Source organism: Triturus cristatus, chromosome 1_1 (genome assembly GCF_964204655.1).
Source record: "Triturus cristatus chromosome 1_1, aTriCri1.1, whole genome shotgun sequence".
Lineage (NCBI taxonomy): Eukaryota > Metazoa > Chordata > Amphibia > Caudata > Salamandridae > Triturus > Triturus cristatus.
In genome coordinates this window covers 853,006,743-853,032,609 of record NC_140579.1, presented here as the reverse complement: position 1 = coordinate 853,032,609, position 25,867 = coordinate 853,006,743, and the positions used below count along the sequence as shown (strand labels likewise).

The following is a 25,867-nucleotide window of genomic DNA, read 5'->3' as shown; positions in this document are numbered from 1 at the left end:
CCGGAGATACTTCCGATGCGACTTCAGGATGGGAAGATGAAAATACGCATCCTGCAGATCGATCGACACCATCCAGTCTCCCTGTTGCAGGAACCTGAGCCAAGGTCAACATTTTGAACTTTTCCTGCCTAAGGTAAAGATTCAAAACCATGAGGTCCAGGATCGGCCTCAATCGACCGTCTTTTTTTGGGATCAGGAAATACCGGGAGTAGCACCCCTAACCCCTTTCCTGCTCTGGAACCACCTCTATCACACCTTTTTGTAGCAAGGTAAGAACTTCCTGCTGAAAAAGCAGCAAGTGGTCCTCTGAACACCAACCCTGGCGAGGAGGTTAAGGAGGAGGAAACTCTAAAAAAAGGGAGGGTCTACCCATTCTCTACAAGATTTAAAACCCAGCGGTACGAAGTAATCGATTTCCACACTTGTAGAAAGTGGGACCCGACCCCCTACAGGACCAACATGTTCTAAGATGGGGGATCTAGAACTGCTTTCCTGAGGCACCAACGGTGGGGGGAGGAGAAGAGGAGGAGGACTGCTGTTGAGAGGCTCCTCTAAGACGGCCCCTGTTTTTACCCCTGTACGATTTGTACAAAGGATTCTGCTGCTGGCTCTGTTGAGGTTGTTGGTGACCACGAAAGGAAGCAGCTCTTCCAAATCCACGATACCGCTTGTAGCCGTATCCTCTATACTGCATTTGAAGGCCCAGCGATCTTGTAGTCGCTCTGCTATCCTTAAAGTGTTGTAAGGCAGAGTCAGCTTTAGTGCCAAACAGTCTTGAACCATCAAAGGGCAAATCCAACAGGGTTGCCTGAACATCAGGAGAAAATCCAGATGACCTCAGCCAAACTTGTCTTCTTGTTGCCACAGAAGACCCCATTACACGAGCCACTGAGTCAGCCATGTCCAAACCCGATTGTATAACCTGACGGGCCGCGGCCTGAGAGTCAGAAAGAGCCTCCAGGAAATTATTTCAATCATCCTCAGATAGCTTTGGGGCTAGCTGTTTGACGGAGTCCATAAGAGCATGGATATAGCTCCCAAGTAGCATTAGTGGATTTTAATGCCATACTCGCAGATGAAAATACTTTCTTTGCCACCTGCTCCATTTTTTGGGAATCTCTATCCCCTGGGATGGTAGGGAAGGAACCAGTAGATAGTTTTGAGCAAGAAGCTTGGACCACCAAGCTTTCAGTTGATGGATGTGATGAAAGAAACGCAGGATCCCCAGGAGCTGGCCTGTACCTTCTCGCAATAGACCTGGAAACAGCTTGAGCAGTCAAGGGTCTTTGCCAGACTTCTAAAATAGGTTCTGTCAAGGCCTCATTGAAGGGCAGAAGAGGCTCAGAAACTGCAGAAGATGTATTTAGAACCTCAGTTAGAATGTTAGATTTTATCTCAGCTGAAGGTAACTGCAGATCAAGTAACTCAGCTGCTTTCCTTATTACAACATGATAAGGAGCAACATCCTGTGATACCCCAGTCTTTGGAGATGAGAGTTCATATTCAGGGGAAGTATCCAATCCACTGGCCTCCTGTAAACCTTCAAAGTCATACAACAATCTCGCCCTTCTACTGTTCCTGTCTATATTCCTCCTCTTCAAGTAGCCTCTGCGCATCCCTCCTAGAGCGCTGCTTCAAAGTCGGTGTCGGCGGCACCAGACGCGGTGCCGGTGATGACGGCATCGGCGTCGATGGAGGACCTTCAGGATCAATCCTCGGCGCAAATCGAATCCGAGGCGGCGCCGACTGGACAACAGATGGAGTCCAAAGAACCGGATTGGAAGACCTCGGTGCTGGAAAATGCCAAGCCGGAGTCGTTGGCATGAATGGCACGAAGGGCGCCTGGGCATACTGATGAGGTACACCCAAATTAAAGGCCAATGGTCCCACGGGGCCCGAAGGCGCACCAGTTGGATTGGAGGCCCAGGCAAACATACCAAACATCGCATTTAAAAAATGCGTAGGGTCCGTTCCAGGACCAGGAAAAGGAGGATATGGATCCGTACCTTCCTGAACAGGTTAACACCTGAGGTTGATCTGGAATTTATGGAGCCAGCGAAGACGGGGCCGCACAGGCGAAGCCACACGAACAGGAGAGGACTCCGTGGCCATCGGAGAATTACTGGGAGCCGGAGAACCTTTAGGCGTCGAAGAGCCCCTCGACGCCGGCGAACTCGGAGCCAGAGATTGAATCGCGCCGCCCGTGGAGAAGGAGAAGGAGACACAAAGTCTTTCCTCCGAAGCCGCTGAGCCGGAGAAGGCGACCTCGATGCCTTGTTCTTCGACGAACGGCGCCGAGAACCTTGCCTCTTCTTTGACTTCTTGTTTTTTTTTACCTCGAAGTGTGAGAAGACGACAACTTCACACGCTTTCAACCCCTTTTTTACTTCGGCCATAAAGAGTTTAGCCTTTCGGATTCATCTTCCTGCAGCTTTGACAGCCTTCGATGTCGTGATCGGAAGACAAACACCGAAGGCAATCATCATGGAGATCAGTTATCAACATGTGACTGCCACACTCCCTGCAGGGCTTGAATCCGGACTTCTTAGAAGTAGCCATATCTGTAATTCTTCAAGGAAACAAAGTAATCACCAAGAAAATGGAGAGTCCCTAGAAAAACCGTTACGCATCGACGGTGCAGAAAAAAGGGAACTGACGTCAGCACGCCGACAAGGTCTTCTTATGGCTCCGATGACATAATATGGAGTCGCGAGCAGAGCCGTGCTATTCTAACGTCCTCGTCAACGTGGAAGAGCTAGGAGAGAATTTCCGCGGAATGCTGGCGCAGGGGGTATTCAAAAGGTGAAGAATCCATAGGCAGATGTATCCATCAGAAGCAAAGATTACAGTGAAGGACGCATTCCTGCCATAGGTCAGCAAATTATTTCATCACTACACCGGACATGTCAGCTGTTACAACCCCCACTCACCTGACCTATAGGCACCGCAGGAACAAAGAGAGCCTCCCCTCACACCTCCGGACCAGTCCCCCACACAGACTATGACAGTATGGGCGAGTGCTCCCAAGGGGAAAGGGAACAGGAATACACCACCCCTGGTGTGCTGGGACACGAAGGAAAGGTACTAGGAGGGATGTCAGATAGGGCGGGATCAGACAGGAAGAAATACAGATAGCGTCTGCAGGATCGCCTCGGAGACGGTAGGAATGAGTGGATGATCTGCAAGACAAAAATTAGGCTAGGACTATAAGAGAGGAATGAAAACATGGAGGAACCAGATCTTAGTTAAAACTATTGTCGAATATCAGAAAGGGAGAAAAGAAAAAGGCACACACACTCACCAAGAGTGACTCAGCATTGCGGGATATAGCACAATCCTGTTGGGCGTCTAGGAACAGATCCAGAGGTTCTAGAGCTACTTACTGAATGCAGCTCAGGAGGGAAGGATCAGGGGTGTTGGTGCCTACAGTACAGAACAAAGCGCTGATTCCTCCTAATGAACAAGTTACTTACCTTCAGTAACGCTTTTTCTGGTGGATACAGTATCTGCCTGTGGATTCCTCAGTTTGTGAATATCCCCTGCGCCAGCAACATTCGGAAACTTTTGTAGCAGTCCACGCCGATGAGGTCGAAGACGACGTCACAGAGACACGGCTCCGCACGCGACTCCGCTGACGTCACAAGCTCCATAAGAAGACCTCGTCGGCATGATGACGTCAGTTCCGCCCTTTTTTCCGTGCCTTCGAGGCACACGGACGGACCGACAGCAAAATATACACAGTATACACAATACATAATATACAAAGCAACACACACAGTGTGGAGAATAAGTAGAAAGGCAAAAGAAATAACACAATGCCTTTGTCAGTAACAAAACACATTTTGAAATACCATTAATAGAATTGTAGGTATAGAAGGATGGACAACGGGGAGGAGGGTGGGTCAGTGAGGAATCCACAGGCAGATACTGTATCCACCAGAAAAAGCGTTACCGAAGGTAAGTAACTTGTTCTTCTGATGGATACATCTGCCAGTGGATTTCTCACCTTGTGAACAGATTCCCAGAGCAGTCCCCACTCCCGGAGGAGGGTGTCCACCCTTCTATACCAGAAAGTCCTGAAGGACGGAACGAGCAAAGTGTCCGTCCCTCCTCACCTCGGTGTCTAAGCAATAATGTTTTGCGAAGGTGTGGAGGGAGGCCCAAGTTGCCGCCCTACAAATGTCCTCCACAGGAACACCTCTAGACAAAGCCGAAGTGGAAGACTTAGCTCTAGTGGAATGGGCCCATAAAACCCTCTGGAGGCTCCTTACCAGCCAAAGAATAGCATATCTTGATGCACAAGACAACCCATCTGGAAAGGGTGCGCTTGTGCACCGCTCTGCCTTTCCTGCAGCCAACAAAGCCCACGAAGAGCTGATCATCAACTCGAAAGTCTTTTGTCCTGTCCAGGTAGAAGCTCACCACCCTCTTAGGGTCCAAGCGGTGAAGTCTCTCCTCCTCCTTGGAAGGGTGAGGGGGAGGATAGAAGGAAGGAAGGGTAATGAACTGCCCCAGATGGAAGGGAGTTACCACCTTAGGCAAAAATGAAGCCCTGGTCCTGAGTACCATTCTTTCAGCATGAATGGTCAAGAACGGGGGTTTTGAACTTAGAGCTTGAAGCTCACTTACCCTCCTTGCCGTGGTGATTGCAATGAGAAAAACTGTCTTAAAAGACAACAATCTCAAGGGACACTTGTGTAAGGGCTCAAAAGGAGAACCCATAAGATAAGTCAAGACAAGGTTTAAGTCACATTGAGGCACAATAAAGGGAGTAGGAGGAAACCTGTTTGGGAGGCCCTTGAGAAATCGTAGAACAATAGGTGATTTGAATAATGACGGCTGATCCGGCAAGCAAAGGAAAGCCGACAAAGCCGATGAGTATCCCTTTACAGTGGCCACAGCAAAGCCTTGCTGAGCAAGAGAAAGGGCAAACTGCAGAATGTCAGATAAACAAGCCTTCAAAGGATCAATTGACTTCTCTCCACACCAGAGTACAAATTTAGACCACCTATAGGAATAGATAGATTTGGTGGAATGACGTCTGGCAGACAAAATTACATCTACCAAATCAGGTGGGAGAGAAAAAGAATTCAGGTTGCCCCGTTCAATCTCCAGGCATGAAGGTGTAAGCTCTGGAGGTGGGGGTTTAGAACCTGCCACTCTGACTGCGAGAGGAGGTCTGCCCTGAGAGGGAGATGGAGCGGAGGGCACGAGGAGAGGTGGAGAAGATCTGTGTACCACACCCAATCTGGGGCGATCAATATGACTTGGGCCCGGTCTTGGCGAATCTTCCTCAGAACCCGAGGAATCAAGGGTATGGGAGGAAACGCGTAAAGGAGTTGTGAGCTCCAACTCAACTGAAACGCGTCCCCCAACGCTCCCTGCATCGGATACTGGAGACTGCAGAATGACGGGCAGTGAGCGTTCTCGTGAGTGGCAAACAGGTCCACTCGAGGAGTTCCCCACGTCCGAAAGACTAACGAACCATCTCCGGTTGGAGCCTCCACTCGTGGTCGGCGGAGAACTGCCAACTGAGACTGTCTGCACGCACGTTCAGAACTCCGGCCAGATGATTTGCCATTAGACAAATCTGATGGTCCTGAGCCCAGGACCATAGACGCAGGGCCTCTCTGCAGAGGCAAAGAGATCCCACTCCTCCCTGCTTGTTGACATACCACATCGCGGTAGTGTTGTCCGTCAGGACTTGAACCGACTGACCGCAAAGGGAAGGGAGGAAGGCCTTGAGTGCCAAACGTATCGCCTGCAATTCCAGAAGGTTGATGTGAAGCAACCTTTCCTCTGGAGACCAAAGACTCTTGATCTCTAGATCCCCCAGATGCGCACTCCACCCTAAAGTGGATGCATCCGTTATCACTGTGGCCACCGATGGAGGTAGATGGAAAGGCTTTCCTTGAGACAGATTGCCCTCCACGCTCCACCAAGACAGATCCGCCGCAGCTTCTCTGGAGACCCTCACAGACTCCCTGAGATCTCCTTTGTGTTGATACCACTGCCTGCGGAGGCACCACTGGAGCGCCCTCATGTGCCAGCATGCATGGCTGACCAACAGAATGCAGGAAGCAAACAGACCGAGCAGGCGAAAGATCTTCAGGACTGGAACGACCGCCCCATTGTAAAACAAAGGAATAATTTCCTGGATGTCGAGAAACCTTTGCGGAGGTGGGAATGCTCGACACACAGTAGTGTCCAGTACTGCCCCTATAAACAGGTTGCGCTGAGAGGGCACCAGGTGAGATTTGGGCACGTTTATCGAAAAACCCAATCTAAACAACAGCCGAGTTGTATCCTGCAGATGATGTAGCACCTTCTCTGGCGACTTCGCTTTGATCAGCCAGTCATCCAGATAGGGGAAGACTGAAATACCCGACCTTCTGAGATGGGCTGCCACCACTGCCATCACCTTGGTGAAGACTCGGGGTGCAGTAGTAAGACCAAACGGAAGGACGGCAAACTGATAATGTTGAGACCCTGCCGTAAACCGGAGATACTTCCTGTGCGACTTCAGGTTGGGGATGTGAAAATACGCATCCTGCAAGTCGATCAACTCCATCCAGTCCTCCTGATTCAGCGCTTGAAGAACCTGCGCAAGGGTGAGCATCTTGAACTTCTCTTGCTTTAGAAAAAGATTCAAGATTCTGAGGGCCAATATCGGACGCAATCTGCCGTCCTTTTTCGGAAACAGGAAATACCGGGAGTAGAATCCCTGACCCCTCTCCTGCTCTGGAACCACCTCTATCGCACCTTTCTGTAATAACTTCAGGACTTCCTCCTGTAGGAGAAGACGGTGTTCTCTGAGCAAGCCCCTTGACAAGGAGGGTAATTTGGAGGGAATTCCCGAAAGGGAAGGGCGTACCCATTTTCTACAAGATCTAGAACCCAAAGATCTGTAGTTACAGATTCCCAATCCTGTAGAAAATGGGTAAGCCGGCCCCCCACAGGACCAACATGATCCAGAATGGCGGATCTAGGGCTGCTTTGCGGTGGAAGGAGGGGCTGAAGAGGAAGAGGAGGAGAGTTGACGGCCACGTGAGCGACCCCTGATTCTACCTCTGTATCCTTTATACAGAGAGCCTTGCTGCTGTTGCTGCTGTTGCGTCTGCCTGTAGGAACAAAAGGTTGCCCTTCCGAAACCCCTGTATCTTTTAAACGATCCCTTTGACTGGGATTGAAGGCCCAAAGACTTAGCCGTAGCCTTGCTTTCCTTAAAACGTTCAAGAGCAACATCCGCCTTTTTGCCAAACAATCCAGAGCCATCAAATGGCAAGTCCAACAGTGTTGACTGTACATCCGGGGAAAACTCAGAAGACTTCAGCCACGCACCCCTCCTAGTGGCAACAGAAGACCCCATGACTCTTGCCACTGAATCCGCCGTGTCCAGTCCACTTTGTATCACCTGACGTGCTGCTGCCTGGGCATCCGTCAAGACCTCATTAAGGGGAACAACCTTTACAACGCAACTTTTACAACGCACTACCATTACAACGAAACTGTTACAACGCAAGTGCATTTACAACGCATGCCATTACAAAGCAAGTCTTTACATCGACTTGTGCTAGATGGCGTGCTAACATTACAAATAGTGTAGTTTACTATCCCAACACCTTCCCTACTGTTAAGTGGACTGGAGTTGGAATAGTAAATTACACTTTTCTAATGTTAGCACGCCATCTAGCGCAAGTCGATGTAAAGACTTGCGTTGTAATGGCATGCGTTGTAAATCCACTTGCGTTGTAACAGTTTCGTTGTAACAGCATGTGTTGTAACAGCACGCGTTGTAACGTCATACATCCCCCCATTAAAGCCAACCCTATCCTCCTCAGATAGTTTTGGTGCCAGTTTCTTTGCAGAGACCATGAGAGCATGAATATAGCGTCCCAAAAGGCAAGTGGCATTTGTTGATTTAAGGGCCATGCTGGCCGATGAAAAGACCTTTTTGGCCGACTGATCTAGCTTTTTAGCCTCTCTGTCACTTGGAACCTGAGGAAAAGCACCCTTAGATTTTCCTGAACAAGCAGCCTGAACCACAAGGCTCTCAGGCGATGGATGTGATTTAAAGAACTCAGGGTCCCCTGGAGCTGCCCGATACCTCCTAGCAACTGTCTTAGAAACTGCGGGAGCAGAAAAAGGCTTACGCCACACCTCCATCACAGGATCTATAATGGCCTCATTAAAAGGCAATAATGGCTCTGAAACTGTAGTAGGAGAATGCAGTACCTCTGTTAGAATATTTGATTTAAATTCAGTAGTAGGCAACTGAAGATCTAACAGTTCAGCTGCCTTTCTAATGACTGCATGATATGGAGCCACATCCTTCGAGGGTTCATCGGAAGGTGGAGTAATTTCCCACTCAGGAGACAAATCCAATCCACTAGCCTCTTTAAGTTCTTCAAAAACTTCATCAGACTCCACAAGCTCTCCTTCTTCTGCTTCTTCCAGAAGGTACCTTCGCTCATCAAGTACCCTTTGAGCTTCCCTCCTGGACCGGATTTGTACAAGCGGCGTCGGTGGCGCCGTGTTTGAATCCGATGGCGCCGGAGCAGGCGTCGAACGTGGATCCACAGGAGCAGCCGGGGTCGAACGAGGCCGAGCCGGCGCCGGTGAAGAAGGGAGCGGCGTCGATGTCCTCGGCACCGGTAGATGCCAAGACGGCGTCGCTGGAAAAAATGGCATAAAGGGGGCCTGTGGATAGGCTTGAGGCACCCCCAAACTGAAGGCCATGGGACCCATTGGACCCGAAGGTGCACCAGTGGAGTACATGGCTCTCGAAAACACCCCGTACATAGCATTTAAATAATGCGTGGGGTCCTGACCCGGTCCAGGGAATGCAGGGTACTGATCTGGCATCACCGGACTCGGGCCAACCGGCGCCGACGGTGGAATTTGTGGTATCAAAGGCTCACCCGGTGCTTGAAGCTCCTCAACCGGAGCCGGGGACGGAGCCGGAGACGAAGCCGGAGCCGGGGATGGAACCGGCGTCAGAGATGGAGCCGGCGCCGGAGATGAAGCCGGAGCCGGAGAATGAACCGGTGAATTCACTGGAGAAGAAGGACCAGCAGGTAAATCCGGAACGGGTGAAGGAGACACAGAGTCCTTACGGCGTCGAGTAGGCGACTTCGACTTCGGAGCCCAACTCTTGTCAGAGTGACGTTGAGAAGAATGTCTCCTCTTCTTTTTGTGCTTCTTGGATCTCGAAGCATGCCCCGAAGTCGACTTCGACGCCGACCTCGACCGTGACCTCGACCTCATTCTCGACTTCCTCCTTCCTCTCTTCTCCTTTTTCATCCTTGCGATGAAGAGTTTCGCCTCCCTTTCCTCGAGAGCCTTGGAGCTCATCTTGCAACAGCAAGAGCATCCATCCACATCATGGTCAGATGATAAACACCATACACAGTCGTCATGTGGATCCTTGATCGACATATGTTTTCCACATTCACGACAGTGCTTGAAGCCCGATTTCTTTGTCGACATTTTTTCGAAAAAGGAACAGAGAAATCCAGTAGAAACACAAAGTAACAGTGAAGCTACAGATAGAGATTCCCGAAATCCGTTGGCGTCGACGGTACGGAAAAAAGGGAACTGACGTCATCACGCCGACGAGGTCTTCTTATGGAGCCGGTGACGTCAGCGGAGTCGCGTGCGGAGCCGTGTCTCTGTGACGTCGTCTTCGACCTCATCGGCGTGGACTGCTACAAAAGTTTCCGAATGTTGCTGGCGCGGGGGATATTCACGAGGTGAGGAATCCACTGGCAGATGTATCCATCAGAAGGCGCTTTTTCCAGAAGGGGTACAAAGAAAACAAAGAGAGAAACCAAACTCGTGCTCGCTTTGGACGAGGTGCTGCCAGCACCTGCATTGCGCCTGTAAGATAGAAGAGAGGTCAGGCGACCGCCCTCGCAGTCAGCGTTGGTTATAGCTCTCTCGCAGCTCCTGCTGCCGTAGAAAAAGCTTCACGGCCCTTGCCGTACCAGAGGTTAACTTGCAGCTCCTGCTGCAGTGAAATAATATTTCGTGGCTTCTGCCGCTGAAAAACAAGACTCGCGGCCTCTGCATCTTGAAAGGAAATGATTGGGTGGCTCCTGCCGCTTTTGTTTTGCACCCCCGGCTTCTGCTGCGTGAAGAAAATGTTTTCGCGGCTCTGGCCGCAGCTGTGTTGCACTTACGGCTTTGGCCGCGTGAAGACAAATGTTTCAGCGGCCATGACCGCAGCTGAGAAGCACTCGCGGCTTTGGCCACGTGAAAGCAAATGTTTGCGGAGATGTACTTGCGGCTTCAGCCGCATGAAAGTAAATGTTTTAGCGGCTCAGGCCGCAGCTGAGAAGTACTCGCAGCTTTGGGCGCAGGAGAGCAAATGTTTAGCGGCACCGGCCGCAGCTGAAAGGGAACTCGCGGCTCCTGCCATGTTGTTGAAGTGCTTGCGATGTCGCAGCGGGAAAGCAAATGTTTAGCGGCTCCGGCCGCAGCTGAAAGGGAACTCGCGGCTCCTGCCGCGTTTGTGAAGTGCATGCGATGTCGCGGCACTTCCTAGTGGAGAACTTCGGAAGGGAGAGGCACGCTCCAGCTCCCTCTCAGGATAGGAGTTTGGGAATGAAGAAAAGGAGAGGCACGCTCCTGCGTTCTCTCGGGGTAGGGATTACACAACGGTTAAGTCAAGCATCTGTATCAGGTAGGGGAGGGTCTTAAATAGTAGCCTTCCCTCAACACCTGACGTGCTGCAACCAATGCCAGAGGACAAGGAAGAAGATAGAGAACAGAATGAATAAGTCAGGACTGGGACAGGATTTGGGGAAAGTGGTAACATTACCTCCCCTTTAAAGGCAAGGCTTTGTGGGATTACAGGCATGAAACCTCCGAACCAATAGGGGTGCATGTACATATGTGGCTGGTTCCCATGTTCGCTCCTCTGGTGGGTATCCCTTCCAATCCACTAGGTAATACAGTTTCCCACTTCGCCTACGTGAATCCATAATGTGATTCACTTCATACTCTTCTTGGTTATCAACCATTACGGGAGGGAGTGGTATCATGATGTGTGTGGAGGGAACAAAGGTTTTAAGAAGGGACCGGATGGATGCGATACTCTTCCGGTAAATCCACTTTTATGGCCACTGGGTTGATAATTTGTGTTATTGTGAATGGACCTACAAAACATGGCTGTAACTTCTTTAGCCCTGCTAGTTTCACGTTTTTTTGTGGCCAGCCAGACTTTATCTCCTACGGCATAACAGGGAGCCAGGCGCCGATGTTTATCAGCGGCTTTCTTCATTTTTTCTTTGGTCGCCTGTAACTGAGAATGAGCAGTTTTCCATATTTCCTTCAGATTGGTACATAGGGAATCCACAGCAGGGACCTTATAAGTGGGTTGCAAAGGCACAGTCCTGGGATGAAAACCCATAGCACAATAGAAGGGTGACATACCTAAGGCAGAGTGGACACTGTTATTATATGCAAACTCTGCTATTGGCAATGCTTTGACCCAGTTACTGGTTAAGGTACCCAACAGGCAGCGCAAATACTGTTCCATGGTTTGGTTCGCCCGCTCCGTGTGTCCATCCGTTTGTGGATGATAAGCGGAGGACAGTCGGAGGTCCATTTGTAAAACAGAGCCTATCTCATGCCAGAATTTAGACACAAATTGGGGACCCCTATCGGACACCAGAACCGAAGGAATTCCGTGCAGACGGATCACATTTTGAATAAAGATGGACACCATCTCACTAGCAATAGGGACCTTGGGAAGGGGCACAAATGTGCTACCTTAGTAAAGGAGTCTACTATGACAAGTATCGTGGTGAGCCCTTCTTCTGAGAGGAGATCCGTGATAAAATCCAAACTTACTGTATGCCATGGATAAGGGGGAATTGGAAGAGGCTGTAACAACCCCTCTGGTGTAGTGCGAGAGGTTTTCTGTGTGGCGCATATGGGACAAGAGGAAACAAAGCTGTATGTCCTTCGCCATGTTTTCCCACCAAAACCATCTACTATAAATATCTGTGGTTTTCAGTATGCCCGGGTGACTAACCAAAGGGGAGGAGTGAACCCACTGAAGTACTTGATCCCGCAATTTCTCCGGTATATACAACTGTTCAACATGATAAAGCAAGCCGCCTGTTATATGGCATTGAGGCTGGTCTAACCAGGGGGACATGTCGGTCTCTATTAGTGTGTTTTTCAAGTCACTACAGAATTGATCAAAAGAAACATACCCCAGAATCCAACCCGGGGGTATGAATGCTTCGTGGTCGGGTTCTGTTCTATTATGAGGTAGTTACACACATAAGCGTGATAAAGCGTCAGCTTTTAATTGTTGAGCAGCTGGCCGGTAGGTAATCACGAAATCAAACTCGTTGAAGAAAGATACCCAACGCATCTGTCTTGGGGTCAGGGCTCTAGCAGTCCGGAAAAATTCCAGATTTTTATGGTCTGAATAGATAGTGATGGGATGTTTGGCTCCGCAGAGGTAATGCTTACACTCTTGGAATTCCTTCCGTATCGCCAACAGCTCCCTCTCAGCCACGGTATAATTTTGTTCGGCAGGTAATAGCTTGTTGGAAAAAAAGGCGATAGGATGCATCTGCCCATTAGAGTCTCTCTGCGATAGAACCCCCTCCTACTGCATGTTGTGATGCGTCCACCTCCACAAAAAAAGGGAGAGTAGGATCAGGATGTATCAGGACAGGAGCAGAACTAAACTCTTTCTTTAAGGTGTCAAAGGCCTTTTGAGCTTCTTTGGACCAAACAAACTGCACCCCCTTTTTAACGAGTCTGGTTATTGGGATTACCAATTCTGAAAAATGCGAAATAAAATGCCTGTAAAAATTAGCGAATACTAACAGTGATTTTAAGTCCTTGACACATGTGGGGGTAGGCCAAGACAAGATGGCCTCTACCTTCTTTTTGTCCATCTGTATCCCATGATCGGATATTACAAACCCCAAGAACTCTACAGTGGAGGCATGGAATGAGCATTTCTCAAGTTTAGAAAAGACATGATGATCTAGTAGCCTTTGCAATACTTGTTTCACATGTTCTTCGTGTTTACTGAGATTTTTTGATTATACCAGGATGTCGTCTATATAGACTATAAGGAAGCGATCCAGAAAATCTCTGAAGATTTTGTTAATGAAGAACTGAAATGCCGCAGGGGCATTGCACATCCCGAACGGCATGACGCAGTATTCAAATAAGCCAAACTTAGTCCTAAACGCCGTTTTCCACTCATCTCTCTCACGTACTCGGATCAGATGATACGCTGCACCACAAGTCGATTTTAGTGAACACCGTGGCATCCTTGATTCGATCTAATAGTACAGGGATGGGTGGTAATGGGTATTTATTTTTTACTGCGAACTTGTTATGAGACCTGTAATCTATACAGGCGCGAAGGCCTCCTTCACGTTTGGATATAAAAAAAAGAGGGGAAGAAATAGGAGAAGAGGAATGCCGGATAAACCCACATTTTAACATGTCATCCAGGTACTCCTTTAGATAGACAGTTTCAGGTTCAGATAGGGCATAGATCCGACTCTAAGGTAATACAACCCGGGTTCTAGATATATATGGCAATCAAAGCTGCGGTGAGGAGGCAATGCCGTGGCCTTTACCTTATCGAACACATCAGCGTACTGTTTGTAGACGTTGGGTAGGGATTCGGGCTCCGAACCACTACAGGACGCAAGGTCACAGTTCTCCGCACCACATCTATCCTGGGGTTATGTGTTTGCAACCAAGGTACTCCAAGAATCACTCCAAAGGCTGGAGTATCTATGAGATCGAAGGAGACTTCTTCAGAATGTCCGTTGTCACACACCAGTGTTAAGGGGCGGTATGTCTCGTAATGAGTCCTGAGGATAATGCCGTTCCGTCCACCGCTCTCACGGATTCAGGCTCTTTCTTCTGTATACAGATAATGCCAAGGGAAGAGGCTAACTGATTGTCCCAGAAGTTCCCTGTAGCCCCAGAATCTATCAAGACCAATAATGATACCCGATTGCTATTTGTCAATATTAGTGTCACACGTATGGTGAAGTGTCTCGGCACCCTGGCTACCGAGGGCACTCTGGATGTTCCGAGCAAGCGCCACGGTCTTTCTTGGGTATTCTCAAGCAAAATGGCCTCCCTTCCCACAATACAGGCAGAGGTTGAAACTGCGTCTTTTTAGGTCTCGCCTGAGCCAGCGCATGCGATGTCTCAGGGCGAGACATTTAGTAAGTGGGTTCTCAAAGTGCTACCCACGGCTTTTGCTGGCCTAAAGCTTGCGTTCACGCGAGCGTGAACGTGCACAGCTGCCAGCTTTCAGCGCCCGAGGCGCCATCTGGAGCGTAATTACTTTCACTTTTGGCGGTGCTGCGCACGCACCACTCACGTGTTTAGCGGCGCGCGTACCCCTGCTTACACTTTTGCCGTTTTTTTTTAAACCGTCTTCAAATGCAAAGCACTTTGTTCTTTGCTGGCGCGCGCGACCCCTGCTTTTACTTTTGCGGTCTTTTTTTTATGCAAAGCACCTTGTTCTTTGCGCGCGCGCACATATGAACTAAACAGTGAGTAAAGACAGAACGGGTCCATTCATTGCAGCGGGGCTCTGCGTGTCCAGAAAAAAGGGGAGGTGAACGCTGGTCATTCGAAAAACAAGTCCTAACTAAAGTCGAAAGACATCGATACAAACGGAATATTCTAAAACAGCAGCTCCATTAATGTCCAAACCGTGGAAGCGCTGGGTGGGATCTCCGCAGAGGAATGAAATGCACTATAATGTTCTAATACAATCGAATGCATACACTAATTTTTTATGCTTTTCTATATAGCGCTCACTTTTCCCCAAGGTGTCAGAGCGCTTTACAATTGAGGGGAGTAAATTACATAAGTAAAGAGAGTAACATGGTAGTAGGTATCACTACTTGTGTGTACAAAAGTTACTCGTGCTGAGAGTAACAGATTAACAAGTTACATATTCACTCAAGCATTCATACTAAGAAAAGGTGGAAAGCCTACAAATGGTGCATAACTTCCCGCATAAAGCCTTCTCAAATGCTTCTGCAGAGTGTTTGCAAAGCCGGTAAAGCATCGGCCACTGTGTGGAGAGATTGGCCGATGATATTCCTACTTTATGACGTCCTGTTGTGGCGATGGAGGTGTCTGCCGGTGGGCAGCAGGCGGGGTTGCTGTGCGGTTTGTCACGCAGGAGCGCTTTGCCACTCCCACATTATGCGACTCACTTAATCTCAAATTAATATTGATACAGTAAGTAAAAACTTTTTAGTTATTAAAAATCATAAATATTAAAGTAAGTAAGTTTATTTTATTTACACAGTTATCCATAAAACACAAATGCAATTAAGATCATGGAAAACGTCTCATCCTAACTTCCCAACACCCCCAACCCACTATAGTTCATCATTAAAACTCAGTTTAACAGACAATAAAAACCGAGCAGTTCCAGCAGCCACATCTAGATAATGCATAATAAATATGATGGTAAAAGTTAAACTACAAGACAATTTAAAGCAGTCGGAGTCAGCATACCATCATTCTGGGGATACCTCCCGCCAGAAATAAAATGCAGCGCAGATAAAAATAACAATGAAATAACAAGTCCCAACATTTATCCCATGGATTCCCATAGATCTTCCAAACTTTACTTGCAGATTCTAACAAATTTTCCAACCGCGGGGCCAAGCTCTTCTTTCTCCCACCCGGATGTGTCTCTCTCGGCGCTTTCTAGCGTGACATTATTTGAAATTGAATATTTGCTGGTTATGTCCTAGTCGGCGAACAACTGCAAGCTTTGACACTGGGGATGGAATAGGGTGTTATACGTTAGAATGTCATTACAAGAATGTTTGAAAAAGTCAAGTTAATAACAAAAATGAACACCCTAACAAACAGCTTGCAATGCAAACAGTTTAGTGCACTGCGGAGTAAGGTTTCAATATGTGCTGTTGGGTGATGCTCTGTCCCGGGCAGTGCCTGCAATGTGGGTAAGAAACACATCTCATTTCCCACTGATGTCACACACACATCAGCGGCATGGTCATTAAATAGACACATCTAAGAAGAAAGGGTTATAAATCACAGCCACGGCAGGTTACAACGCCATGGTGGTGCAAGCTGTGTCTCTGGGGCAACAACTGCTGTGTGTGGGGTGTTGCCGCCAGCTGGACAGTGTCAATGGCCAGTGTCAGAGGCATCATCCGTGCCGTGCACGCAGTTACACCCCGTAGAGTTTGAAGTGTCCTCTGTGCAGTGCTTGCAGTGTCACCTGTGTAACGTCTTTAGTATGCAAGCAGTGCCTGCAGTGTCACCGGATAGCTCTGGCAGTGCCATCCGTGGAGTCTCTGCAGTGCCGGACAGCCTCGGCAGTGCCATCCGTGGAGTCTCTGCAGTGTCACACTTGCGGTTCCTTTAGTGTCACATGAACTGTCTCTGCAGTGTCACCAGAGTCTACAGGTACACTTGCGGTATCTGCAGTGTCATTGGACAGCGCCTGCAGTGCCACTATAGGTACCCTTGCGTCTGCAGTGACAGCATCTGCAGTGTCACAGGACAGCGTCTGTAGTATGCAAGCAGTGCCTGCAGTGTCACTGGACAGCGCCTGCAGTGCCACTATAGGTACCCTTGCGTCTGCAGTGCCTGCAGTGACAGCGTCTGCAGTGTCACGTGGACAGCATCTGCAGTGCAACTATAGATAGCCGTGCGATGCCTGAAGTGACAGCATTTGCAGTGCACCTATCGTGCGATGCCTGCAGTGACAGCATTTGCAGTGCACCTATCGTGCGATGCCTGCAGTGACAGCGTTTGCAGTGCCTGCAGTGTCACCTGGACAGGCTATGCAGCGTCATCTTTGCAATGGTGTCAGCATCAGGGAGGGGAGCCTCGCCGGGCCCTATTTCATAGAAACGTTACTCCTTCAGACGGCGCGCTTGAAAACACCTTATAAAATAAAATGCACAGCACCCTAAACAAAGGCCTCTTGATTCTTTTACAAACCCCGGCGTTCCAAACACGATAGAGTACAGCTGTAGTGAAATCTGTCGTACAGTGCCATCAGAAAAGCGATTGCGCACCTTAATAAAAGTGCAGTTTTGTAGGCGCCATGTTGTGCCAGTCACTTCCTGCGTGCATAGCTCTTGCTGTAGCCGTACCACGCGGGCTCTGAGGCGGTCGTTCCATGGAACGTGCTCCCCATAACGACGTAGCAGGTCAAGGGTTCGAATCTTCCTCGGTGGACTGGCCCTCGGTGGACTGGTTCATGCTTCCAGCTCTATAAAATGATTTAGCATGTTGTTGCAGGTGACATACTCTGTTTTTCACACTCGGGCTATCTGGGCTTGGTGTAAGCCCCTCTATTCACACAACACGCCACGTGGGAGGGTACTAAGGCCTCAGATGGCTTACATTCATGCATTACTTTCTTTTGACAGCGGAATAACAATATGACATTCCTTCTATTTTATCGATTTAAACTCTTCGGCATAAGCAAAATAAGCGCCGAGGGGCAGTGCGCTGCCATGGGTCTTCTCTTGTGAGGTAAGGTGCGTGATACTAGTGCGCAGACATCTGGGAGGCAGCTGCGTGGCGCACAGTGTTCATATCCTACTCACAAGAAGTTAAAATGGATGTGGATATTTCCGAGCTGAGCTGCTCATACGGACCCCACCGCTGCTGTCCACAATTACAACAAGCATTGGCATAGCCAATAGGTCTCGCTTTTTGGACCTTATAAGTATTTAGTTATGCAGCACAATTTCCTTGGTGCAACAACATCAACTGTTGCATGGCTAAACACTTATAAGGTCCCAAAAGCGAGACCTATTGGCTATGCCAATGCTTGTTTATTTCTCCTCACAAGGCAAAGGTCCCTGATCCCCTCCTATTTGCATGGGTTCGTCTGACGCTGGTCTATGATCTTCTTTCGTAGAGCAATACGCGAGGAGTATCAGACCTCCCTTTCTCTCCATGGCGTTCACGGAGTCGATGGTCCATCTTGATTACCAAGTCAATGAATTCAGTACACTCCTCTGGGGGTTCTACTATTTGAGACAGGACATCCTTTAATTCGTCACTCAGCCCCCGGTAAAACAAGGATGTCCTCTTTTCAATGGGCCAACGAGTTTCTGCCACTAACCTATTGAAGTCCGTGACATAGGATATCAGTGGGTTCTTACCCTGCCGGAGAATAAGAAGTTCTGTGTCGCTTGCCTGCATAAAGGTGTGTTTATCGCACAGCCTTCTCATCTGTTCCTTGAAAGCTGGAAAGTTATGCAAAAGAGGGTCATCTGCCTCTACCAAGGGTATGGACCAATTGGCTGCGGTACCCATAAGATATGATATTATAAAAGCTACTTTGGCTGTGTCATCCGGAAATGCAGTGGGCCGACACACAAATTGCAGATAACATTGGTTCATGAAGCTGCGATATTTGCAGCTGTCTCCAATAAACCTTTCAGGAATAGCTAAGGGAACGGGAACAGGAGTAACTACGGTAATGCTAGTAGGTGGGACTCCGCTATCAGGTTGTGTTTTGTCGAAATGGAAGGTGGCCGGCTGTGTTACGTGTCTATGTACCTTAAGGATAGTTCTGGGCGAAGGACCCCATGCGGTTGAGGTAGCGCTTAAAGGTTTCAAAATTGTAGAGGTGCATCATATTCACCGTTAGTTGGCACCCGCACATAATGACTGTATTTTTAGTTATCTTATGTGAATCGTACTGAGGAATGTGTTAGCTATATCATCATGTAAGCGTTAGGAGATGCAAAAATATATAATGGACGTATTTAGAAAATGTAACACGATAAGTTTCTGTTTAATGCAATGTACCAGACTAAATGTGTAATTTGATTGGATTAATTCATGTATGTCGTTTATTCATGTATGTGAAAGTAAAAGCACGAATGTTAGAATGTAATTTAATAGTGTGTTTAACCTAGTAGAGGCCCAAAGTCACATATATCGTGGAAGAGAGAGGCCTGGTATTTCTTATGTTAGCTGTATGCGGTAGGCCGCAAGTGATTTATTTTAGTAGAGGTTTTAGGCTGCAGTAAATTGTAGAATTAAAGGATGCGAAGTATTTCTTCACTCTGTGATCTCACCGCAGGTGCAAGGACAGTTGGTTCGTTAGTAAAAAGGTCTTTGTTTAACAGTTGAATTATGGAGGAAGCCAGACATGGGAGTGCATTGGAATGTGCCAATCGTAACTCCTAGTGCCGACGGTGTCTGGGACTCAAGGCCAAGCTGATGGACGAGGGAAGATGGACGGAGCCGAATGGAAAATTACTGGAAGAAGACCTGGTCGAGGAGGTGTGCCAGAGGGCGTGTTCTGTGTTTTGGGGTTTCGTATTAGGGCAGCGCCCCGAGGGTTGAGCAGAGAAGAGGTAGGCGAGGAGCTAGAAGGAGCGTTTTTAGATCGAGCTCTCCAAGTGAAGACTTCTTAGGAAGTTCACTTCTGACACCTTTTTCACGGGATCCTGGGTCTCAAGGGAATGGTAAGCAGGGATGTCATCCAGCATAGAGTAGGGACAGAAATGCTTTGGTTTAATGATTCCTAATATCGACATTAGCTTAGTAGTTATCTACCTCATGCTTTTAGAAGCTTTACTTTTGTTCATATTCAGCCGTATGCGGATCCTTCGTAGAGTGGCATTTGTATTAGTACCCATTTACCTGTTGAGCCTTGTGTTAAGGTGCTTGTATCTGCAGATATTTTTCCTGATAATAAAATCCCGATAGAAATAGCAATTGACTTCCGAGTCTTCAATTATGTCAAATTGCGGAAGGTATTCTTTGATAATTGTGTTTGCTCCCACCACGCTATTGGGCAAGTAAAAAGGTTCATTCGACCAGAGTGGGTTCTTGAGATAAATGGATTCAAGAAAATTGGGCCCCAGCAGTTGGTAGCAGAGGATGGTTACTTCCAATAGCGAGGGACGATTAGATAAGATAAGTGATCCTCGAGACCCATAGACGATAAGTAATGGTGAATCATCAGATGGTGCGCAGCGGACGACGGCGGATGATGAACATAGACGGTGAGTAGCAGTGCGGCAGGAAGCAGCAGTTCGTGGAGTGAGTATCAACAGGATGAGATGTTGTAGATTGCGGTGTTGATTTGTTGTGTGATGTCTTGCGAAGTTAGAGAGAATGTTGAGTATTTGTGAGATCAGGCTGTGAGCGCGCGCAGCCCGGGAATTGCGGCGTAGAAGACACCCGTGGTAGATTTTGTTGACCACCCAAAGGAGATCGTGAGGTACCATCGATCACCTGGACCCCGATAGGGGGAGTGAATGTGTGAGTGCATGGCAACTCGACGCTGGTCGTGAGTTGCTGCATGTGGATTTGAGTATTTTTAACCTATCAGAGGCGACAGACAGTTGCCAACCGAGGTCAACAATTTCGAGAGACTGTGGACGAACAGTCAGAGGCTGTGGACGGACAGCCAGAGAAGTCATTTCAGGGTATGAATGGGACGAGTGCGGGCGTGAAAGGTAAACGGTAAGGAGAGGGAACTGCTGCGAACGAAGACAGGTGACGTCAGAGAGTGTCACGCTGTGATAGGTCGGTTGGTGTTAGGCGCGCTGTTATTGGAGGATTCGACACCAAGAGGTAAACAGTGTGTGAGATCGAATTTGTCAACCATGAAGTGTTTTAAAGTTTTTCGAGAAATGTGTAGAGGAGATAAGCATGTGGTTACTCGAGAGGGAGAAGAAGCCCCTCCCGAGGATACTCCAGCACATTATATGGCAAAGAATGTGGGTTTGCATACGATTATTTGGCTTGAGAATTGGCATAAAATGACCCAAAGTGAAGGGGAATTAGCATTCCCGAGGTATGGCTCGTTCAGGCTAGCAGTGTTGTACCAGTTGAAATCTGTAATGGCGGGGTTACGACCTTTGCCAAGGCCCACACAGTTTGAAGCACTACATGCGTGGATTAGAGCAGCACATGATAGGGATAGAGGGAGGAATCAGGAAAGAGTGAAGAAGTCGATCAGGGCTTATCAGGATGCTAGATGGGACGCAGCGGAGAAAAGATGGAGAGTGCAGGCGATAGAAAAGGAGAGACTTTACCCCTTGTTGATTACATCAGAGGGGGTAAGGAATGTAAAGTCAGAAGAAGACGATGAGAGTGAGATAGACGATGACTTATTGGAAAGGTTATTGTCCGAGAGACCACCTCCGTATAACCCAGAGGTCCCAGAAGGGACATTGGTTCAAATAGAAGATACTAGAAGAGTAATAAGCCATCCAGAAATGAGAGTAGAAGGAAGACTCTCAATAGGAACAGAGAGTACAAGGAGCCCGTCTGAGGCGAGCGTAAAGGTAGAGAGAGAGGGGAGGTTACCGGACGCCTTTAAGGTACCGGTTACCATTGGACCCATTGTTTCGATTTACCACCCAGATACAGGGGAGGGTGAAAACCCGGAGCGGCCAGCCGAGGAGGTTAGGGGAGAGGTCGCAGAAAGTGGCCTGGCGGGTGCAATGACCCGGAATCCGAACCCTCTAGAATGGAGTACACCTTTGCCAGCCATGTCCGACTCCTCAGGGGAGCAAAGAGAGCAGAGACCAGAGAGGCCGAGGTCCCTGATGGAGTCGAGGTCAGATTTATGATCATGGGTACCGCCACAGAAAGGCCAGGACCCGAGGGTAAGAATGGCAGAGAGAGAGCAGGTCAGCTTCGGAGATCGGTCCGCTCCAAGGGAAATGTTCCGAGAAGGGAGGTCGCAGGACCAGGAATGTGAGGAAGACGGTAGAGGAAGGGTGGTCTGCCGAGAGGTGCTGAAAGGAGCCCTAGGAGCTGGGATGATAGATGTAGTAAGGTTAAAAGCAGAAGTGGATGAGATAATAAGCGGAAGCTTATCTCTTGAGAGAGTGGTAACATATGGACCGGATGAAATACTTTTTGTGGCGAAGGATGTGACTCGGAAGGCACGACCTGCACATGAGAAATTGTCAGAATTGGCTAGGCGATACAAGGTAGATTTGTCTAAAACTAAACCATTGCAAGGAAGCCATAGGTTGCAGTACAGTGACCAGGAACTGGAGGAGAAAAGGGTCGTTGGATTAAGGGCTCATAGCAGAGACTTGATCCTGGCCATTCGAATATGGATGATGCTTGATAAATGGGAAGAAAAATGGTCCAGGAAGAAAAGTTCTAGAGGAATGATAGGAGGGAGCCCACCTCCGGGTGGAGGCCAGGTAAAAATAGGAAATTTCCCTTTAAGGGAAGTGCAGAATGGAGGATACGTGTACGTACCCTGGAGTAGGGGCGATTTGGCGGCGTTTACCAATGATTTTCCCCGGCTTAGGGAGAAGCCGGTAGAGTGGTATAAGCAAGTTGATCGTTTTGTTAAGATCTCAAAGGTATTGTGGACCGATCTGAATACTTTGTTCGACATCGTGGTCCCGGGAGATTTGTGGGCGGCATGTAAGACTGCCATTGATTGGCCAACTCAAGAACCTGAGAGAAATGCGTACACGAATGGTCCATCACCGGCAGTAATGAGGATGTATGATCGAGTGATTGCCTGGTTAAAGGAGAAGGTTTCTCCTCAAGACATCGATTGGGTAAAGATAGACAGGACAGTGCATGAGTTTTATGAGAGACTCTTGCAGGCTTTTACGCAGTACAGTGGTCTAGATGCGTTGGACACAAAGGATATGGGACAGTTTGTCTCAAAATTTGTGTTGGGATTGAGGCCAGAGGTTAGCCTTATGATACAGCAACATTTGATCTGCTGGCAGAATAAACCGGTTGACGAAATCTTGCGGTACGCTAGGTACTGTGCTGATGAGATTGAATCCAAGCATAGGAAATTGAAGGATAATCTGATGCTTGCCCAGATGCAAACCGCTCAGGGACAGCCTAATGGCGGAGCAGTGGTAAGGAGACAGGGGAATTATCAGGCAGGAAATCAGAATGTCCAGGGGCAAGGAAGGCCAAGACCAATAGATCCTAGGACAGGGATGGATGTGGCGATATTGAAAAAGACTACGGCTTGCCACCAGTGTCATCAGATTGGAAACTGGAGACGCGAGTGTCCCCTGAATCCATGGAATCAGACGCAGCCGGAAGGAGAGGTAGTTCTGGTCCCTGGGATGGAGGCGGTACAGACAGTAACCAGACCTAGAATGGTGAAAGGGGGGACTGGCGTCCCGCAGATGCAGGTTCCCCAGCCACCCAGAATACAGACTGTACAGCAGGGAGCTCGCACTTATTTGCAGATGCCAATGTTTGAAGTGAGTGAGGGAAATGAGATAAGCTTGTTGGCCCGATTAGGGTCTAACAAGGACGAGGACTGTATGCTTAGGGCCATTCTAGAAGTGGACCAGACAGGACCCTTTGTGGAAGCAAATCTTGACGGTCATCCTACGACTTTTTTGGTTGATACGGGAGCTAGTAAATCGACTATAAGGTCGGCAGTGGTTCCACGGTTGGCCCTTTCTGGACAAAGTATCCAGGTCGTTGGAGTGGCAAATAAGAAGCTGGTTAGTCCGCTGACGGAGCCAATTCCAATCAGGATAGGAAATTTCAGTGATCGACACCAGTTCGTGGTGTGCGACTCTAGTCCGGTTTGCCTGTTAGGAAGAGATTTACTGTGCAAACTCAATTGTACGATCTACTGTACCCCAAAAGGAGTGGAGGTACAGACGAGAGACGATGATGCGACCTTTAAAGTTGCAAATCAGAGCACGTGCGTGGAAATGTACCCAGCCTTAACGGTGGAGGAACTTCCACTCGATCTGAGAGATTCAGTGTCTATTGATGTGTGGGATCTTAGTGGCGAGGAAATTGGTCTAGTCAAGGGAGCAGATCCAGTGAAAATCCAGATTAAGCCAAACGTAGAATTCCCGAGGACACCCCAGTATAGGTTATCCCCGGTAACAGTCGCAGGGATTAAACCTGTGATTGAGTCTATGATTAGGCAGGAAATACTGATGGAGATTATGGGTAGCCCATGTAATTCGCCCATTATGGGGCTACAGAAGCCAAGCGGGAAATTTAGGATTGTGCAAGACTTGCGAAAAATAAACGAAATAGTTGTTCCATGTTGTCCAGTGGTACCGAATCCATCCGTGATCCTATTTCAGATCCCATGTGAAGTTGAATGGTTCACGGTGATTGACTTGTGTCAAGCATTTTTCTCGATTCCTCTGCATGAGGAGAGCCGATTTCTTTTTGCATTTAGGCTGGAAAATCGCGTGTTAACGTGGTGTCGTATCCCACAGGGGTACACGGAGAGCCCATCTATCTTTAATCAGATCTTGAAGAAGAATCTCGAAGGTCTTGTGTTGCCACAAAACTCTGTTTTAGTGCAATACATCTATGATCTGCTTGTTGCGTCAGAGACGGAAGACGCCTGCAGAATTGACACAGTTGCTCTGTTGAATTACCTGGGTGAGAATGGTCACAAGGTGTCTCCAAACAAACTGCAATACTGTTTGAGGGAAGTACAGTATTTGGGGCACCGAATTGAGAAGGGAAAGAGAAAGGTGTCTCCAGATCGTATTGATGCGATTTTGAGAATGCCAGTTCCCTCGACTCAGAGGGAGGTCAGAATGTTTTTGGGAATGGTGGGCTATTGCCGCCAGTGGATCCCAAACTTCTCCTTTGAAGCGAAGCCTTTACAGCGGCTGACGCGAAAGGATGTGAGTGATCCGGTACCATGGGATGACGAATGTTTAAGGTCATTCTTGAGGCTGAGGGAAGCTCTATGCACCGCTCCAGCTTTGGGGATGCCAGACTATAACAAGGCATTTGCCTTATTCTGTTGCGAAAAGGAAGGTTGCGCATTAGCAGTGTTGACTCAGTCACGGAGGAGTCCGTAGACCAGTTGCCTATTTTTCAGCTACTTTAGATCCAGTAGCTTCTGCGTTGCCCGGATGTCTCAGATCCGTTGCTGCAACAGGTGTCAGTATCGAAAGATGTGAGAGCATTGTGATGGGGCATCCGCCTACTGTTCATGTACCACATTCTGCTGAATTGCTGATGACTAGGACTAAAACACAGCACCTCACGAATAATAGGTTGACTCGTTATGAGCAAGTCATCCTTGCTGCGGACAATGTGTCATTGAAGAGGTGTTCTGTTTTAAATCCTGCTACCCTGTTGCCGATTCCAAATGTAAATGATGATGAAGATTGTGAGGACCATGATTGTCTCGATGTGACGGAACTATGCACCAAACCGAGGCCTGACATTGTCGATGAACCGCTCCCAGTTTCAGATGAGATTTTCTTTGTGGACGGTTCATGCTTAAGAGACAGTGTTGGTCGACTGAGAGCAGCGTTTGCTGTGTGTATCTTAGTCTTATGTTGGTTGTTATTAGAGGGAGAACGCTGTTTGAGGCATTCAAAATGCATATATTATGAGTATTTACTAATTTAAAATGTATGATGCTTTAGAAGTTTAAACATACTGTCTAAAATACGCTGTTTATATTTGTAGTGAACCCCTGACGAAGGGCGATGAAGCAGCCCGAAATGCATTGGGAATTATACACTACTGAGGATGAAAAATGTGGATCTCTGACATATTATCGACAGACACATTATCGAACTACACAAATATCGCATCAAATATATCGACATCAAAAATATCGACATTGTATACTTATTTAAAAAACGACACTAATATCGACACTACAATATCGTAATACAATTATATCGATCACACAAAAATCGCACACATAAATATCGCAATACTAAATATCGACATGAGTAAATAAATATGACACATGTCACAAATATCGATAACCAAAATATAGACATCAAGAATATCGTTTTTTTAAAATATATCGACAATTCTAACACTAATAAAAACAATATTTTAAACAACATAAAGACAATATTTTCCC

General features: G+C 48.0%; 1 protein-coding gene across 9 annotated transcripts in view; it reads right to left on the bottom strand.

Moving 5' to 3' along the window:
* The window catches only part of FOXP4 (forkhead box P4), a 973,797-nt gene that overhangs the window by 427,043 nt on the left and 520,887 nt on the right, over positions 1–25,867 (bottom strand). Inside the window, exon 2 of one of the 9 annotated variants that reach the window (XM_085650511.1) lies at positions 15,657–15,808. The exons of the other annotated variants lie outside the window; for them this stretch is intronic. The gene's annotated coding sequence lies outside the window, so the exon portion shown is untranslated. The remainder of the gene's footprint in view (positions 1–15,656; positions 15,809–25,867) is intronic. 9 annotated transcript variants of the gene reach the window in all.